Source organism: Cotesia typhae, unplaced genomic scaffold, assembly GCF_013202065.1.
Source record: "Cotesia typhae breed Kobodo isofemale line unplaced genomic scaffold, CoteBio_Ctyphae contig_65, whole genome shotgun sequence".
Classification (NCBI taxonomy): Eukaryota; Metazoa; Arthropoda; class Insecta; order Hymenoptera; family Braconidae; genus Cotesia; species Cotesia typhae.
Window position 1 is genome coordinate 387,150 of NW_027423762.1, and position 13,468 is coordinate 400,617.

The window sequence follows — 13,468 nt, forward strand, 5'->3', positions numbered from 1 at the left end:
GGTGTTCGCGGTTTTTATCACCTCGGTCGCGATTTGAAAGAGGGGCTACTAATTAAACAATTGGTTCTTTTGATGAGGTGACAATGCGCGATAATGTGTATTCTTCAGCCACGAGTGAGTTGTCGCGCAGTCTTGGTTGTGGTTCCCTATATATGCAAGCGCTGCACTTTTCGGCGGGAATGGGAGGCCCTGTATTACATACGGTATGCCGGATATAACATAAGTAAAAAACTGGACTTAGAAAACTATTAACTTTTATCTGTGCAAAAAAATTTTTTTAGTGCTGAGTTGAAATAAAAATTATGACTATTGTAATTAACGTTGCAACAATTTAGCAATCATCCATAAAATATACGGACGGTAATAAGCAATAACATCTCTACTTATATTTTTTCTAACGTTTATCGTTAGAATATTCGAGTTAATATATGGGGCAGAGCATTTCATGCCAAATCGACCACTTTTGACTCCGTCAATTTTCGATTTTTCTGAAATTTTTGTATCTTTCTCTACCCTACAAAACACACTTTTTAAAGATTTTTCAAATTTTTTTACCCAACCAAAAAAAAAAAAAATTACGAGTTATTTAAAAAAAACTAGCTTTTTTTTGTTAAACAGCCTTAACTTTTTTGAAAATTGACTTATTGGGATGTTTTTTTTTACAATGTCCTTTTTAGAAAAAAAAGTCAGAACAATAATTCGAATTCATATTCAACATTTTTTTAAACTTGTAAAGGAAAACGAAAATTTGAGGATGATGCTCATTTTTGATTATCGATTTATTTTTTTTTTAAATCAGTATTTTCCGCGAATTTCTTGAAATTTTCAGTGGCATTTTTTGTTCTCTATATTTTCTGTTTTAGAAATGAAAAAAAAATTTTTTTCCTCCAATGTTTGTTTTTCGTTATGCCACTCTGAAAATTTTTCAGCAGATTTAGAAAACTTCAAAATTCGAGAAAAAAAAATTTAAAAAAAATTCAAAATGACAATCATCGATAAGATTGGATTATTTTCTTGTATTTTTTTTTTCGAACACTATTATCTAATTGTGAGAGAATACTTAAATTATCCTGAATTTAGGATATGTAAATTACTTAAACGTTTAAAAAATAAAATCATATTCCATTCACAAGTCTACTGTTTATAAATCATTCAACAAAAATGTTTTTAGCTGTGTAAATGAAAATAAATTCAATCAAATTTTGTTTGAAATTAATTGCCTCAAAATTTTTGAGAGTTCATGCATTGCTCCAAAATGGATCGAACAACAATTTAATTGTTTTGTTTTTGCATGTAGTTTTGGAAAAAAAATTCCATGGTTTTTTTGATTTTTGATCTGACTTTATTGAAAAAATAATTAAATCTCTTGAATGATTATTAATTTTTGTTTTTATTTTTTTTTCTCGGATTTTAAAGTTTTCTCAATCTGCTGAAAAATTTTCAGGAGAAATAAACATTTAGAAAAAAAATTTTTTTTTTCATTTCTAAAAAAAATAGAAAGAAAAAAAATGCCACTGAAAATTTCAGGAGATTCACAGAAAATACTAAAGTATTTTATAAAAAAAAAAAAAAATCGAAAATCAAAAAGGCCATTCGGCAGCCGAAATGGAAGTAGATTTCATGAAAATGAATGTAAAAATCTAAAGTTTTGGATGACGTTTGGTAAAACGAGTGCAACAGCAAATTTCATATTTGGTATAGCGGAATAGGACCTACTTTTGAGATAAAACATATAGTATGGTACTCAAATTGAAGCTTATTTAAAGAGCTTTTAGATGCATTTTACAGAATTTCAATAAGTTATCCCATTCAAAAGTTATTCGAGTAAGAAAGTAAAAAAATGTAAATTTTTATAATTTTGAAAATTTTATAATCCTAGCATTTCTGAATAATTTCAAGTCTACACATATGAAATGGTACTCAAATTAAAGCTTATTTGAAGAGCTTTCAGATGCAATTAACAGAATTTTGACAAGTTATTCCATTCAAGAGTTATTCGAGCAAGAAAGTGAAGAAATATAAATTTTTATGATTTTGAAAATTTCAAAATCCTGGCATTTCTAAATTACTTGACCGATTAAGCTCATCTACGAACTTGACGTCGGTATCTATCTGTAGAATAATTATGTTGAGTTTGGTAAAGATCCGACGTAAATTGGCGACGCTATCGTCGTGACAAGCCGCGTTATATCTGATATATATATATATATATATATATATATATATATATATATATGGGGTATTCCATGCCAAATCGACCACTTTTGACCCCGACTCTTTTCGATTTGGCCGAAAGTTTTCCATCCTTTTCTACCCTATAAAAAACGGTTCTCAGAATTTTTTTGAATTTTTTTACCTAACTCCAAAAAAGTTATGAATTTTTCAAAAAAATGGCTTTTTTATTTTCAAATAGCCATAACTTTTTCAAAACTAAACATTTAGGTACCTTTTTTTTTTTAAATTTTTGTTTTTAGATGTACTTTCCGATAAAAAATATTAAAAAATTTTTGTAAGTCAATACATATGGAATTTTTCAGTTTTTTGACAAAAATCAATGATTTTTCGAAGTTCGACATTTTTTTTTTTTAATTTTTTTTTTCTAAAATGTTATGTCCACCCCAAAATTTTTCTTTAAATTTAAATCACCCGCGCAGATGGAAGACTTCTCCATGCGCGAAAGCCACAATAAAATATAAGCTACGCGACTGCTGGTTGACTAGCGGGGACTTCTGCAATCTCAGCACCGCGAGTATTTAAAAAGGCGATCAACAGCCAATGCCTGGTCTTTTGTTAATTAATTCGACTTCCGCGTTTAATTGACGGGCCCGTGCCTTGTAGAGTCCTTTGCTTTAATTTGCACTGCACTTAAAGGAAGTTTGGACGCGGTTTAACCGGCAGGCCACGTACTAATTTTAAGTATCTTAGAGAGTCGCATTCTTAAAGTTCTAATTTGCCCTGCACTTAGGCGAGAATTCGGCCAGTAAATAAATCCTAAAGAACCGGAATCTCCAAGTTCTAATTTGCTCTGCACTTAGGCGAGAATCCGGTCATTAAGTTATTCAAAATTTCTTAAAAGCTAGTTTTGCGCACTTTACCCTACGGGGGACTGGAGGACGTTAGCTCAATCAAATTAAAAAATTCATTTGATTAAATTACGTTAAAATTCATATTTGTTAAAGTGTAAGAGTTTTAGTGTCTATAAAAATAAATGTCAAGAGAAGTGAAATTTGTTCGAATCAATTCATTTCGTAAAAATAAGCAGCCCAATCCATCCTACTCTATCCGCCGCAAGGACCGATCAGAGGGCCCAACCCAGGAAAAGGCGCTAACAGCAGCTCCGGAATCACGGATCCGGTAATAATTAAAAATCCTGCAAAGAGTAAGTACATCTTTTCTTAATAAAAATCCGTAATCAGTCTCAAACGAAGGCGTGGTAAATTCGTCCGTCGAAACGTCCCACATGAATAATTAAAACAACGGAATTAAAAACTCCGTTGCGTATTCTTTAAGCCGTTAGTCCAAACCTCCACCGTTTACGCTACCACTTAAACGCCCTTGGACATAACATAAAGAACACTGGTGGCAGCGGTGGGATGCGAGTACGAAATTACTTAACTTTCGTTTGAGAAAATTTAAATTCTCTAAAAATTATTCTTCTTTTCGTTTTCGAACTATCTAAGTTCTTATTAAAATCGAGTAAATTCCACTGTTAAGTAAATTTTAATTTTGACAGTTTAAAATCTCTCTCTTAAAAACTAAATTTATCAGTTTCTTTTATTCTTAAATTTTATAAATTTTCAAGTCTTATTTAAAATTCGAAAAATTCTTTTCATATATATCATTAACTCCAGAAATTCAAAATTTTGCTTAACAAATTTTTTTTGTTCACACCAAAATTTTCTTATAATTCACTAAAGAATTTAGTTTGCATTTTTTTTTGGAGTTATAAAATTTAAAATAAAATCATTTCTTTTCATTATCTTTTTCATTCCTTTAATTTTCCTTTCTTAATCTAATAATAAAATAAAGATTCGCTGACGTTTCTTTATTCGAGGTGCGGTTCGCATCACGCGGAACTCGCACGTGTATCTCTTGTCAGCAGAAATATTGCACGTCCGTTTAAAGAATTTTTGTTTACTAATTAAGCAGTTTACGGATACTATTTTAACTTCTATTACTCGAATTTTATTTATAGAAGTTCATTTTTGTCTTTCATCATTTTAATCTATTTTTAGAAATTAGTTAACAAGGACTTATTTTGGGTAAAAATTATTTTGAACCCTTTACACTTATACTTACACATTACGAGAAGGGTGCTTTGAATTTAGCACCTTCTCTACACAAAGGTTTCCAGTTCTGGAAGGGTGCTTAACAGCACTTTCTTTAGCTGAGAAAACTTTCAAAAACTTAACTCTTGGGAAGGGTGCTTTGAATTTAGCACCTTCCCTCGATCACACTTTATCTGGCTAAAAATAAAATTTTTACCAAAATAAGAAAGAAAATTAAAAAAAAAAAAATTCGAAATTTTTTTATCTATTTGTTTTTATATATATAAAATTTTTTCCCTTTCTCTTCGGAATCTCTGCTGACACGAGATGCTACTATTTGAATAACAACATTTTTTTTTGTATATAATTTTTGTGATACTGAATATTTTTGTTGAAATTTCTTTCCCTCGTTTGTAATATTAAAATTTTTTTTGGGGAAATCAATTTATTTACAAAATTTTGGTTTTGCGATCGGTTACTGCGTCGACTACTTGACGTTTTTATTTTTGATGCTGTAGAAATTTTTTTGAAAACTTTAAAGAGCCGATGGGAAAGAATAGACGTTCGGGCTATCGATATCACTTAAAACAAGTTCATTCAGATTTTATCAACGGCAAGGTATATCACCGCCCGTTGATAGAAACTAAATATTGGGAAGAAGATACTGAACCCGCGAAGAACGTAACCGATAAAAAGGCTGGTGGGCCAAAGATTATAGAAAACGTTAAAGCCGTCGCGGAACTTTACGAAACAATATTAAAGATTCGCCAAACCCAAGCCCCCATCAAAGCGCCGTTCGAGTACAAACTCCACCCGATCGACCCTAAATCTCCACCTCGAACCTAAAAACCTAAATTCTTATCCGCTCATCTTTCTTTCAAATCTTCGAAAATTGAACTCCAAAGAGCTCACATAAATAGAAAACTATTAGAAATTTTTGTTATTATAAAATCTTGTTATAGAACTTACATTAATTCATTATCTTACATTCCGCTGAGTAAGCGAAATTTAAATTTAACTTCAGGCTTTAGTGTTCATACATTGGTGTAATTTTACTCCAATCTTATTTGAAATTTCGTCTGAGATTTTTATATTTAAAATTTTTATATTCAATTTTTTTATATAAAACTAATAATAAAATTCAAAATTTTTTTGCTGGAAACTAGGAATTGGTCAAGGTGTTAGAATTTCCTTTCAATTTTATTCATTACTGTCTGAGTAAAATATTTGATTCTTCCTTTATTACTATCTTGAAATTGCTTATAGTAAACACACGTCCTTCAACTCTTCCGTGTCTATCCGTCCGTACTCAACATTCTGTAACTCTATATACACGATAGCTAATCTTTCCCTCCGGTTATTGCACTCAACAGCTGTGACCTACTTACCTAGTGACCGATAAAAATACATCGCGATTTAAATCAAATAAAATTCGATTTTTAATTTTTCCTTTATTTTGAGTTCTTCGAGCGAAAAGTTCCTTCCCAACCTTCGTCTAAATTCAAAGTTTACCCAGAATAGTCAAATTTTACTTCAAGTTAGATCACACTAGAACCGTGGAACCCTTCGAGGACGAAGAAGGAACGTTTTTGTCCCTTGTTCGAACGATTTTCCGTTCGGAATCATGGCTAGGAGAACTTTCCGCGTAAACACCTCTATAAACGAGGAACTTCTTAACACTCAAATTCAAACATTGGCCAAAGAGCTACACGATGCCCTCCCCTATTTTAACGGGGAAGGGCCAAACGCAGTAAAAGATTTCGAATTGTTCGATAGGATAGTAAGAAATTGGCTACCGAGCATCCCAGCAGACAACCAAGACTTCTTCGCCCGTCGTATAGCCCAAAAACTATATGGACGAGCCAAGAGATTGGTTGAACATGTCGAATTAGGCTCGGTAGAAGATATCTTACTAGTCCTAGGTCGAAAACTCAAAAGAGGCGACCCATATATCACGTGGCAGAAAAATCTAGCTGCTGCGGCCCCAAAAGATACGGAAAACATCGAAGACTTTTATTACCGGTTAAGCGAGATGGTTCGTCGTATAGAGCTCAATGCTCCCGAAGCTGATAGGGCCGTAGTAAAACGTACATTTGAGAAAACAGCGGCTACTACCCTATACGAATACCTACCAGACTTCTTACGGTGCCTATGTAAAATAAGAAGAGCCGAAACGTTAAATGACATGTATCTCGCCATCGAAAACGACGCGTATAGAAGACCGGAACGAAGACGATCTATGAGAGATGATGGACTCACTCCCGGAGAATCACTTCCACCCTCAGTGGAATTTCACCGACGACCCGGACAAGATGGTAACCGACATTATCCGCAAATGCCGAGATCTTCTCGTGATTATGACGATCGTGGTAATTATCGCGAATTACCCCGTACCTTGGCATATCAAGAATATAGTCAAGGTCCAAGAACAAGCGCTCCTCGGTATTACAATGACCCATTTCCCGACACATATGAAGACTACGCTCCTGACAGTCACTACGGCGCGGGTTATCAAGTAGAACAACAAATGATGGGCTCTACTTTCACGTTCGGAACCGAGCGAAATACACAATATATGCCTAAGACTCAAAATTATTATCGACCGCGACCTTTCCAAAATTATAACCAAAATCGTTTTCATCCAGGAGTACCAGGTCCTACAAAGAGGGCGGTACGCTTTGAAGAAGACGAAGATTCGGAAGAGGCAAAATTACGGCACAAATCGGACCCAACGATAATTTGTAACTGTCCATTTTGCCCAAAAGGAGAACGTCGAGACGCGTACGATCCTTTAAACGGATCGGGCGCTCGTCAACCGGAGGCAATGGCGAGTATGCCCGTCCAGTCTCCGTCTACTTCAGCGAGGACTCCCAACAATTATCAGCAATATCCAAGGAGTCAATACCGAAATTATCAAAATCAATACCCTCGATCAATCCTGCAAAATTCCCAGAAGCAGGTCTTAGAACATCAATCGACTATGACGGAACCAATGTCTCTACCGAGACCAGAACAACAACCAATCCAAAACAACTTGACGTCACCAGCAGGACAGCAGAATCCTCAATTGATGACCGCAGGAGAGCTACGAGCCCAGGCGAGGACGAACCAAAGTGCCTAACTACAGGAAGAGGCCCTACAGTTCATCTACGTAGTCCAGGACTTCGAAAAGGCGGAGTAAACGCCCTTCTCGACACCGGTTCCGACCTTAACTTACTCTGCATCGAAGAACTGTGCGACGAAGTCCCCTGTAACATTGAAGATACAGGAGTAGTTGGAGGTATAGCTACAAGCTCAATGCCTATAACCGGTTCTATCAGTCTAAAAATATTCGGAGTTAAAATCACGTTCCATCTCGTACCAAAACCACCCGGCGGTTATAAAGCTATTCTCGGAAATGAATTTTTCATTCAAAATCGCGTAACTATCTCGTTTTACTGGAATACTCTAGTAATGAAAAACAGACCTATTCAACCAATACCGATCATCCACCCACGAAGGTTCCCCGAGCAAAAGATCCTCGCTCTAGGAACTGGGCCAAAGGTATATATCTCGTGTAATCTGCTCCTAGGTAACTACCAGCGATTCCTCATCGATACAGGCGGGGATGTATGCCTCGTCAATGTATCCGCGTTAAAACCTGAAACAATTATCGACACCGGAAAAGCTAGGAAATTCCGAGGTCTCAGCGACAGTACCTTTAAGACCCTAGGAGTAGTTAAATTGAAAATTCTCAATATCGAAGTCGAATTTCAGGTTTGTCGGGAGGATTTACCATTCCCCGGAGTGGGAATCCTGGGAAACAATTTCCTTGAAACCGAAAAAGCTGAAATCTCGTATGACAATCAAACTTTGGTTTTGTTATCTTCTCCAACAAAAACAACCTCTTTTAGCCTTAAAACAAAGCCCTCTTCAAGCTACACATTACCACCTCGTATGAAAATGGTAGTAGCAATACCAGTCCAAGACTTCGAAAAGAACGAGGGATATCTCCCTCGAATGAAACTTCCGGATGGAGTCCTTGGAGGAGAGGCCGTCGTCAAGGTAGAGGACGGTTACGCCACGTGTATGGTCATTAATCTTAATTCAAATCCAGTCGACATAGACATCGGACCCCAAGCACTCGAAGATTTCGAGTTCAGTAACCCTAGTTCAGACGGGGACGAGTCCGATGACCCTTCCATCGAAAATTCTAGTCGTATAGCCAATCCGGAAGTACGCATTAAAACCATACTTCAGAAAATACCCCTAGGTCATCTAAATGAAGAAGAAAAAGAACAAGTCCAAGAGCTCATAAAAAAAAATCACGACGTCTTTCATCTTCCCGGAGACAAGCTGGGTTGCTCGAAAAATTTCACCTGCCGGATTGAAACCACCACCAATGAACCGGTGAGAATAAAACAGTATCGATTTCCCTCAGAACATCGGGAAGAAATCGCCAGGCAGGTCGAAAATCTCGAAAAACAGGGAATAATTCGAAAATCTAACTCTCCGTACAACTCACCTTTGTGGATCGTACCAAAAAAATCTAATGATCCTTCTATAAAAAAATATAGAATGGTTATCGACTTCAGGCAACTAAATAAAATCACTAGAGGAGATGCCTATCCTCTACCTCTAATTATCGATATTTTAGACCAGTTAGGCGACGCTAACTTCTTCAGCGTCTTCGATCTCGCCATGGGTTTCCACCAGGTACCAATGCATCCCGCGGATGCGCCAAAAACGGCATTTTCGACCCCAGATGGCCACTGGGAATATTGTTGCATGCCTTTTGGCCTAGAATGCGCTCCATCTATCTTCCAACGAATGATGGATTCCACCTTAAGCGGGTTAAAAGGGACGGAATTATTTATTTATATCGACGATTTAGTTAGCTATGGTAAAACCCTAGAAGAACATGGGGTGAGAGTGCAAAGATTATTCAATAGATTGAGAGAAGCGGGTCTCACTCTCCAACCTGAAAAATGTAAATTTCTCTGCCCGGAAGTAGACTATTTGGGTCACGTAATAACAAAAGAGGGTATAAAACCAGACCCGAAAAAAATTTCATCACTCAAAAACGCGTCGCGACCTATGGGACTCGCCAATTATTATCGTAGATTCATCCAAAATTTCGCGGAAAGGGCTAAGCCCATAACAGATCTTACGCGAAAAACGAAACCTTTCATATGGACTGAAGAAGCGCAAACGGCATTTGACGATATCAAAAATGCCCTCTGCGAAGATTCTTTCCTTAAATACCCAGATTTTAACAAACCTTTCATCCTAGCTGTCCATGCGTCGGACTCGGGAATATCCGGAATTCTCAGTCAAGCGACGACAGTGGGGGACGATCCGGAAAAAGATGGAGAAAAAATAGTCTCTTGCGTTTCAAGGGTATTTCACGACACCGAAACCCGATACACTGACGTAGAAAAACAATGCCTTGCAATAGTTTACGCAATTCAACAATTCCGACCGTATCTACAAAAACATTTTTCTCTAATAACCAGTAGCCCTTGCGTTACCTGGTTAAGGGATAGCGCAACTGTCACCGAAAGACAAGCTAAATGGCGCTCTAAATTAAGTAGATACAAATTTAACGTCATAGTTCGGCATAAGATCACCGAGCAATACGCGGAAGGGCTCTCTTACAACCCGGAAGGGCGTCCAGAATCTCCAGAACTCACAATAAATAATAATACCGAAAATAATCCTCTAGCGTTACCGATTTCTGCTTTAACAAAACCAAAAAGATTAAATAAAAATCTCTCGGATGAAGAGGCGATTCAATGGGTCAAGCGCCCCGGTCGCCCTATCGAATCAAAAAATAGACCACGAGTCAGCAGCGCTCCCGAAGTAAGAGAAACAATTGCCTCTCGACTTAGGAAAAGAGAAATGGGAAAAACACGAGTCCCACCAAAAGTGAATTATCACGAAACCAGCGATCTAGATATAACCTCAGAAGATCCGAAGATTCAAGAAGCCGGAAATGAAGAACAGGGGGACGACGAGGTTTTCCTGCCAGGACCAAGCACAAGTAATAAAACACCTGACATTGGCCAAGAGGGGGACGACGAGGCAGAGAAGGATGAAGCAACTGAAAGTGACAGCGAAATGAGGGTTCCACAAAAACAACGACGGTCAACGCACGAATTAATAGAAATGTTTGATGAACTCCTCAAAAGACGGCCACCACCGGAAAACACCCATCGGGAGAGAGCTCTAGAGAAAATCCGACGAGAAGAAGCGATATTCAACTACACTCCCCAAGAGTTAGCCGAATTAAAACGAACAAGTTCTGAGACAGCAAAAACAATCCGCCAAGCACTCAGCAAAATGCCTCCACTCTGGAGTAATGAAGAAGACTCGTTAGACAATGACACTGCAACCGAAATTAATGTCGACGAATTTCTAAGAGACAACAGCGAAAACCCTGAGGAAGGATCAAGCAGCGATATCAGTCCAGAAGAAACCGGAAAAAGCGGAGATTCCAGCGGAGCAGAAAAGCCCATCATCATAGAACCAGAGCCCTCGACTGAAACAGACGACATTAATTTCAGAAACGTCACCGATACGTACGATAGAAACGAGTCAAACATAAATACTTTCACTCCCCAGAACGTAAACAGATCGCGATTCGCGGGATATTTAGGAGACGGTCCAGAACCCCGAACCCCAATCTTCGGAAGAGTCCTCATTCCCGATGAATTAGCGGCCATGGGGATCCATTATGACCATGTTAGCGGCCAAATCGTAGACGAAAACGGCGAAGCAATAACCGAAAGGGCCGGAACCGTATCGGCCAACCCCAATAACACACTTATCGAAACGGAATCAAAACTAAATAATTCACAGGTTAATAATAATATTAAATCACTTAGCAATTCGGAAAAGCCTAGCAATTCCAATAAAATTAGACGCGAAACAACTACAAGCGGGAATAAAACAGTGGGGGATGACGTAGGGAACAGCCGATTCGGACCACCATTTGTCGCCTACGACCCTCCAACTTTCGAAGAGGCTGAAGATATTTTTGCTGAAAGGCGCCATCGACCAAGAATATCTTCACCCTCGAGTTCAGACGAAAGTATACCGCCAAAAGGGTCCGACATAAAAATCAAATTTTCAACCAGCCGAGACGGGCTTACTTACGCTCGAGACCACTTAGTACACTTTTTAGCAGCTGATTGCGAAATAATAAAACCCGTAGCGAAGCTGCTCCGCGACTTAAAATTTATAAATGCCGATGACCTTCACGCCTCAAAGCCTACAAAGGGGGACGTATTCGTCACCAAGCTAGGTCGTTGTAAAATCTTTACGGTATTTATCAAAACAAAACATTTCGAAAAATTAGACCCTATCGACCTGATCGAAGGATTGAGAAATCTTCGACAGTCAATGCACAAACACGACATTCATTCGTTTCGCTGTGCAAAGCAGGGGGACGAATTTGACGACTTAGACATAAAAGCCTATTTATTACACGAACTAAGAGACTGTCCAATAACAATTACCTTGTGCGAAGGGAACGTCGAGGTACCAGACGAATCCCTTCGAACAAAAATAATTGAGGAAAATCATAACAGCCTAATAGGGGGCCACAAAGGTGTGGTAAAAACATATTGGCGTATTCGCGAAAAATATTACTGGCCAGGAATGAAAGATAAAATCTACAATTATATACGAGCATGCGAGATATGCCAGAAAAATAAACTCACGCGAATAAAAACCAAACAGCCTATGTTCATCACAGACACACCCTTCGAACCTTTCGAAAAATTAGTATAGATACGGTAGGACCCCTGCCCATGACCCCTGACGGAAATGTACACATCCTAACGATCCAGGATAATTTTTCTAAAGCAGCTGCGGCAGTTCCTCTCCCTGATATCAGAGCAGTAACTGTTGCAGATGCCCTGTTAAATCATTATATCGCTCTTTATGGGTGCCCTCGCGTATTCTATCAGATAAGGGCACCTCATTTACAAGCAAATTAATTCAACAGCTAGCCAAAGCACTGAGAATTCAAAGAATAACAACTTCCTCCTACTATCCACAATCGAACGGAGCCTTGGAACGATCTCACCAGCCTTTAATCGACTACCTCCGGGCTATGTAGATAAATTCAGTAACTGGGATCGGTATGTCCCAATGGCAATGTTGAATTATAACACCACCGTGCACACAGCCACAAAATTTACACCATACGAAATTTTGTACGGAAGAAAAGCCCGAAGTCCAACTCAATTTCCGGACTTCAGTAAAATCGAATCATATAACGATTATCTAGCAGACTTAATTAGTCGAATTTCCGAAATTCAACGAATATCTGCGGAAAATTTAACGAGAGCTAAACACGAGTCTAAAATCCGATTCGTCAAACATATACACCCAACAAAATTTAGTGTAGGAGACCTCATATACACGTTGAAGGAACCTAGAAAAATAAATTAGACCTTTACTATACCGGTCCATACGAAATAGTCGAAATAAATGAAATGGGAAATTTAATAATAGAAAAAGAAAATGGGAAACGAAAATTACTCCACCCGAATAAGGCTAAACCAGCCAGCCGCGAAAAATTTGACTAAAAAGAAACCCAAGTTGTTTGTTTCAGTATATAAGAGCCAATACAATTTCAACATGAACACCGTACTACTTCTCTTCTTGGGACTGGGGTATCTGGCATGGAGCGCAGGAGAAATGAAAATAAAGCCAATGGAGGCCAACCCAGGCCTACTCTACGACCCATTCAAGAAAATACATCTGATCCGCGAAGAATGGCAACTCATTAGCTCAATCAACATCGACAAACTGGTGAATATGTACCCACATTCGAACCAAAGTTTATGGGAAGCCTACGGAATATGCTCAACGAAATTCAATCATTCAATCTGCACATCATATTTGAGGGTCAACAGCCATAGAGAAATACAAGCAGAACTTCAACAAGCTCAACATCGGCTAAGACAACTCCTCGAGGACCCACAACTAGAAGAATTCAACTCACAAAACCGCACAAAAAGAGCCCCCTGGTTCGGATTCGTAGGTACAATAGCTCGAGAACTGTTTGGGACCATGGACTACAGCGACAAAGAGCACATCATCAAGGAAATAGACAACCTATATCAAAACAATAGGGAATTAATACACCTATCCCAAAACAACACTCACATCATCAAGAGTGAAATAAATGAGATCCTTAAACACGAATC